The following is a 7,500-nucleotide window of genomic DNA, read 5'->3' as shown; positions in this document are numbered from 1 at the left end:
GAACTATAAAAACCTCATAAAAACAAGAGGAAGAGAAACACGATAAAAAAAGCGAGCCTGAGTGTACCCTCAAGCAAGGGAACTCTAACCCAAGACATTGGAAAACCATGGTACAGAGGCTATGGCACAATCCAAGAATAGAGGACAATGATTGGATTGTGGAGTGTCCCTCTCCTAGAAGAGTTTGATTGGGTATGGAACATTGAGCCTAATGATCATAGTTTTATACCTACCTCTAGTAACTTTTATGTTTTTTGTCCTTCTGGCTCTTGGATTTTTTTTTTTACCTATTTTTTATCCCAACTACTTTTAGATTCTGGAATATGTCTTGCCTTCCTAGTGGGTGTGTCCCGGGTTTAGTCGTACCTTCATCCCTGCCACATCTAGACTCAGGAACTATTTTCTTTCCAGGCGGTTCCAGGAGCCCCATAATCAACTGCCATATAAAAGGCGAGTCTGCCATCAATGAAGCTTTTAACTTCATCTATTCATATATTAGGTTTCCCTCGAATCGTTTCTCCCTATAAGAACTTGCCACTCTCTCACTTGTCGGCTTCGAATAAAAAAAAAACTAAATAAATGCCTGGAATTTTTACGAACTTTGTATATCCATTAACGATAAAGTTACTTTAGGCCTAAAGCAAGTGCGCATAGTTATGCTATGGACTTTCTAGTTTCTTTCTCCATTGGCCCTCTTCCCTCACCTCCCCCTCTTACATTGCCACCATTCTATATTGTTCTCCTCCCCCCTCCCATTCCCCCCTCATTCCCCCTCCCCCTTTCGCATTACCCCACCCCATCTGTACTCCTACTCACCCTCTCATAGTCATCCGCCCTTCCTTTTCAACGCAATCTCCTAAGTACAAAAGTGAAAGCTGTACATGTAGTAATAATAGTAATAATACAGAAAATTGGCATACATTTTAAATTCTTTCAAACAGCCTACGAAGGCCTACTCAGATAATGCTTGTAATTATGAAGTAGGCCTTTGTGAAGAAGGAAGTAAATGAAAGTTGTAAATGTAACGTGCTCATGAAAAAAAATGTCAAACAGAAATCCGCCTGTCATTGTAAAATAGGATTTATGATACCAAGTTACTGTGAAGTAATGCCTTCACTGCATCTCAGGGGGTGTACTGTAGGCATTATTTAAAGGTCTTTGCAAGCATCACTTGGGCCCTTAGCTGCACCCACTTTCTATTATTATTATTATTATTATTATTATTATTATTATTATTATTATTATTATTGTTGTTGTTGCTGTTATTATTAAAAGCCAAGTTACAACCCTAGTTGAAAAAGCAAGATGCTACAAGCCCAAGGGCTCCAACAGGGAAAAATAGCCCACTGAGGAAAGGAAATAATTAAATTGATAAGCTACAAGAGAAGTAATAAGTAATCAAAATAGAATATTTAAGAGCGTAACAACATTGAATTAAACCTTTCATATACAAACTAAATAAGAGAGAACAGTGTGCCCGAGTGTACCCTCAAGCAAGAGAACTCTAATCCAAGACAGTGGAAGGCCATGGTACAGAGGCTTTGGCAATACCCAAGACATGAGAACAGTGGTTTGATTTTGGATTGTCCTCCTAGATTAGCTGCTTACCATAGCTAAAGAGTCTCTTCTACCCTTGCTAAGAGGAAAGTAGCCACTGAACAAAGACATTGCAGTAGTTTACCCCTTGTGCAAAGAAAAATTTTCGATATTCCCAGTGGTATCAGGTATATGAGGACAGAGGAGAATGTGGAAAGAATAGGGCAGACTATTCGGTGTATGTGTAGGCAAAGACAAAATTAGTATACCTCTGTTCTTGCTTATTTTCTTGCATCTTGCTGTCAAACCTATTAATTGCGAGGTTTTCTTGCAGTTGGACCTGGAATCTGAACGTCCCTACCAGGTCCCAGCGCCATAGCATATGGCCTAAGCTCTTAGATATTTCCTTGTTCAATCGTTCATCTTTCTATAGGACGACAAACGAGCTAGATGTCTTGATATTGTTTGCATCTTCCTGGGTTGTTCAATATCCTAGTAGTGACTGACTGAGCGCTTGGAGGATGGAAGGCAATTGACTACTTTCCCCTTTTAATAGAATGAAAGTTGACGAATTGATTCATTAAAAGTTTCCTGGCCTCATGGAGTCAAAGTTATTGAAATTGAAAGGAATAGGGTAGTACTGTTTTCAGCAGTAACAAACAAAGGTTACTTTCACAGGTAGCTAACGTTTCGAGATATCGGTTTCTTCATAGATAAATTACGATTAATAAAATGTAATTAAAAGGAAATCGGTTAGGGGCAGCACATTCTGTCTGTTGAGATATATTATTTTTAATAAAATGTAATTAAAAGGAAATCGTTAAAGGGCAGAACTTCCTGTCTTGTTAGGTTCCGCTCTAATTCGGGCCAGGACTAAAGACTGGAGTTAAAGGGCCAGTTCCATCGGCCTCTTCCGGAAATATTCAAAATTTTACGCCCATATAGTGATGACGTTTCATTTCCGCTTTATAAACATTTTATTCTTCCAATCAAAATATTCATAATCTTCCAACAAAATATAAAACATAAATTTAGAAGATACTTTTTTGATAAATAATACGAATGTAACAGAAAAAAAAAATATGTAAATAAGAGGATTCGTCATCGGGAAATGAAAAGTGAAATCAATTGCGATTAAAAGTAAGAGATTTCCCTACCCTTCAACTTCTCTCGCATTGCGAAATAACTCGTCCTCCACATTATTCAAGTTTAACACGCTATTCCTCAATTCCGGTTCATACAATTGATGTCATCTCTCTCTCTCTCTCTCTCTCTCTCTCTCTATGTATATATATATATATATATATACATATATATATATATATATATATATATAATATATATATATATATATGTATATATATATATATATATATAAATATATATATAACACTAGTAAGTTGATTTGCTTTTCAGAAAATCTCTCTCTCTCTCTCTCTCTCTCTCATATGTATATATATTATAATATATATATATATATATATATGTGTGTGTGTGTGTGTGTGTATCACACAAAATAAGAAATACAAATTAGTTGTGATGCTCTCTCTCTCTCTCTCCTCTCTCTCTCTCTCTCTCCCCATACGCTACGCATCAACAAAACACGCGTCTGGTGTTTATTGATGTTCATCTCATCGGAATAATTCAGTTCAATTTTGCGACGACGAGGAGGAGGAGGAGGAGGAGGAGCGCGTGTGCTTCCGACCTCAGCAAATACAAATTGTCCTTCACAATAAAGCTGGGAGGGCGACAATAAACAATTCAGACTCGTATTTCAGACAATGCTAGCTGAGGGAGTGCCACTGTTCTCTTTGTTGTGTTCCTTCGTAAGCTACCATTGTCTGGAGGTCTAGGGAAAAAAGGGATGAGGGTGGAAGAAAAGTTATGATGGAGAGAGAGAGAGAGAGAGGAGAGAGAGAGAGAGAGAGAGAGATTTTGTAAAGTCAGAACCAAATAGATTACCAGTGCTTAAGGAAAGTAAGAATCTCTGTTTACTGAATACGGTGAATAATAATGGGGAATTTTTCTATATATATATATATATATATATATATATATTTTTTTTTTTTTTTTTTTTTTTTTGAGAGAGAGAGAGAGAGAGAGAGAGAGAGAGAGAGAGAGAGATTTGTAAAGTCAAAAGCAAATAGATTACCAGTGCCTAGAGAAAGTACGAATCTCTATTTTCTATATACAGTGAATAATAATGGTGAAATTTTATATTTTTTCAGAGAGAGAGAGAGAGAGAGAGAGAGAGAGAGAGAGAGTTTTGTTGAGTCAGAACCAAATAGATTACCAGCGCTTAGAGAATGTAAAAGTGGCTCGATTTTCCAAAGACATTAAATAATAATAACGAATACTTCTATCTTTTCTGAGAGAGAGAGAGAGAGAGAGAGAGAGAGAGAGAGAGAGAGAGAGTTTATGTGAGGCCGGTGAGAGCGTTGGAAGGCGCAGCAATTCTGGAGATAGTTCGGGGATGGCCGGGTAAGACGTAGCGCCAGCGGTCGTCCTTCATTCAGTGTGCTGCTGGAACTGTGACGCATAACCCGAGACGCTAGCCGACGCTCTCTCTGGAACCACGCTGGAAATAACCTGGAGCTTCTGTGGCGTTTCTATTCCAGTGTGTGGTTTTGCGAATACGTTGCGCTATCATTCCTGATTCCGGTTTCTCGTTTTGCGTTCTCGTGTTTAGTTTAGTGATTACTGTTATTTTGATTCCAATTTCTCAAGTTCATTTATTCCGGTGTTTTTTATTTTCCATACTTCTTGCATTGATTCTCAATTCCGAAGTTTTGTGAGCGATATTGTTTGATTTTTTATTCTAACGTTTAGTTGGGCTATATTTTGTGCTTTTATTTTTTATCTCTGTGTGAAATTTAACGACTATTATCCTTTGATTCTATATTTCATTGCTTACTTTTGCCATTTCTAGAGCCTTTATTCTTAAATTATTAATCTCAGTGTGGCGTTACCGTCACTAACTCTTTAAATTATTAATTATACTGATGTGTTTTACAATTACTAGATAGTAAATTCTAAATTCTAGTACCTTAACTTACTCTACGAATGGTCCGATTCCAGCATTGAGTTCCGCATTACAATTACTAGATAGTAAATTCTAAATTCTAGTACCATAACTTACTCTACGAATGGTCCGATTCCAGCATTGAGTTCCGCAATCTCCTGGAACATTTTCCCACTGGAAAAGTTTTAAGTGAGGTTGAAGTTATCAGTTGAATAAGAAAAAAGTAAGTTTTGCTTTGAAAGTCCTCTGACGATGTCTTTGCTCCGTTAAAGAACTTGGAGGAAGAGATAAAACTTTAAGCAAACTCGTGCTGTTTTCCATCTGAGTTCAATATTAGTCTCGATGGTTGCCTGGAAGCAATCCCTCTCTGGAGTTGGTGGTCACAGCTACCATTCCGAGGACGACGTGTCTTGCTGGAGTTTCATCCAAGTTAAGTATTTACTTTATCGTTTTTTGCGATAGCATATTTTATGCTTATTCGTTTATTGTGACCAGGAGAGAGACTAAAGGAAAAGACTGGAATTGAATCAATGCGTGTGTAAAAAAAATTGTAGACAGTGAGTGCCTTGTTTGGTGTAAAATGTGATAGAACAAAGCTGTGTAAGACCTCCATGCTTATTCAAGTCAAAAAAAGAATAGTTGATATAATTGTGAACGAAGTCTGGAATGGTTAATGATACAGGACTGATTATGAGGAACTGTGAATAATGATAAGGTCATGACAAATGGAAACGAGAAAGGTGTTTGTATTTAGATAGGAAGCTCTTGATTATCTTAGATATGAGAGTAACTATGAGTTCCAAATAGCAAGAAATAGAAAGGTAGCAAGGAGTTTGCAAAAGGTTGAGGAGATACTTCAATTAGCATGGTATCTTTAGTTGGATTGATGGTTGAGAGTGTTGCTGATGCGATGTTTGTGGCTTGTGGCAGTGGCTACAGTGTTTTTTCTTAGCCTGGAAGCATCTCTTTATAATAAACAGCTTAGTGGTGACATGTAAATATATAAGCAAATTATGAATATATTTATATTATATGTATGTATGTATGTATGTATGTATGTATGTATATACAGTATATATATATATATACATATATATATATGTATGTATATATATATATATATATATATATTATATGTATACATATATATATACATTTATATATATATATATTTATATATATATATATATATATATATATATTTATATACATATATGTATATATATATATATATATATATTTATATATGTATATATATATTTATATATGTATATATATATATATATATATATGTATATATATGTGTATGTGTGTGTGTGAGTGTGCGTGTGTGTGTGAATTTATAAATATAAGTTATGGCTGTTTCTATGTTATTCCTTTATGGATTTTTCTCTTGAATATAATCCGAAAAGATACGAAACAATCGTTAATATACATATTTTCCCAAGAAACACATTATTTAATCGAAAGCTTTCATCCGCTTCCCACAGGAAAACTTTCTAACGCAGAATATATTGGAATTTTACTTAGATATACTGTACCAACAGCTGACACAGAGGCGTAAACACATCACCTAAAGCACCGGGTTTCGTGTGTGAACTATCACTCTTTTTTGCAGGAAGTTGATCATCGGGACACATGATTCTCATGATTTTTTTTTTTTTTTATCTTTTCTTGTATTTTATTTCCAAGAAAATTCTGAGTCACCTCCCGAGGTTGTTTAATTTTGACAATAAGAAGGATTTCCTTATAGGTTTTTGTTTTGTGTGATGTAAACATAAAAGATATTGAAGTCTGACAAATTTACTTGACTAACGGAATTATAGAAATGAATTCGTAAATTTGTGTAATACATTTTTCTGTTCTGATTATATCATAGAGAGAAGTTCATTAGGAATCCTTCTTACATTTACTAAAAGTTATTTAGATATTTCCCCGTCTTCTTTTCTATTATCTGTAGATGGCACATTGTATGAACACCGATATCGGAACAAACATTTACCTGTTCCGAAGTAATCTTCAAAAAGTATAAGTTTCATTCGATCAACAGCGCATGAACAACTATTACCAGAAAGAATAAAAAACAAAGCTACTTTTTTTTAAGACGTACTTACGCCCCATTACATTTGATATACAACAAGATTGGCCTTGGAGTGAAACTGCATCCTGGGCGATTATCCCTCGCCAAAAATAGCACGTGACAGATCGCGCTGAGTACGAGAAGGAATGTGTTGTTTTGATCGGCGTATTCGAAGGGTGGTGGGGGGGGGGGGGGTGATTCGTCGGTTGTAGACAGTTGGTAGAGTTTACGCGGAGGGCACTGCTGCAAGGAATGTGGTCACTAAGGTCTTTAAATGATAGAATGTGGTATAGGTGAATATATATATATATATATATATATACATATATATATTATATATATATTTATATATATATTTATATATATACACACATATATATACATATATATATATATATATATATATGTATGTATTCATATATATGTTTATATATATATATATATATATACATACATATCAGCGATGGTTGTTGTAGAACAAAACTAAAGGAAAATATTTCAAACTAAGCTGTCATGTGAAGTTTTTAATTTCAAAAGTATCCATGAAAAGCCTATATGTTTGATAACCGTACTCTAAAACGCAAGCACGCTTCATGATATATATATATATTTTTTTTCAATTACGCTCTTTTCATTTTAGGAATGTATAATATCCAACCCTGCTTTTTCAAATCAGCTTTCGACTTCCAACGGAAAAGGTTTTTCAGGTCACGAAATTTCAGCTTTGCTGATTATCTATGTCCCTTGAGTATATGGGAGACGCATGCTGAGTGCCTCTCTCTCTCTCTCTCTCTCTCTCTCTCTCTCTCTCTCATGAAGACTCTTGCCACAGTATGATAGTCTAGCGTGTGGATCATACGAC

At 35.2% G+C, this 7,500-nt stretch overlaps 1 protein-coding gene across 1 annotated transcript in view; it reads left to right on the top strand.

Moving 5' to 3' along the window:
* LOC137633129 (uncharacterized) overlaps positions 1–7,500 on the top strand; it is a 476,875-nt gene that overhangs the window by 89,556 nt on the left and 379,819 nt on the right. The window lies entirely within an intron of this gene.

This window comes from Palaemon carinicauda, chromosome 42 (assembly GCF_036898095.1).
Source record: "Palaemon carinicauda isolate YSFRI2023 chromosome 42, ASM3689809v2, whole genome shotgun sequence".
Taxonomy (NCBI): domain Eukaryota; kingdom Metazoa; phylum Arthropoda; class Malacostraca; order Decapoda; family Palaemonidae; genus Palaemon; species Palaemon carinicauda.
The sequence above is the reverse complement of the archived record's forward strand: the minus strand, read 5'-3'. Positions and strand labels throughout refer to the sequence as shown.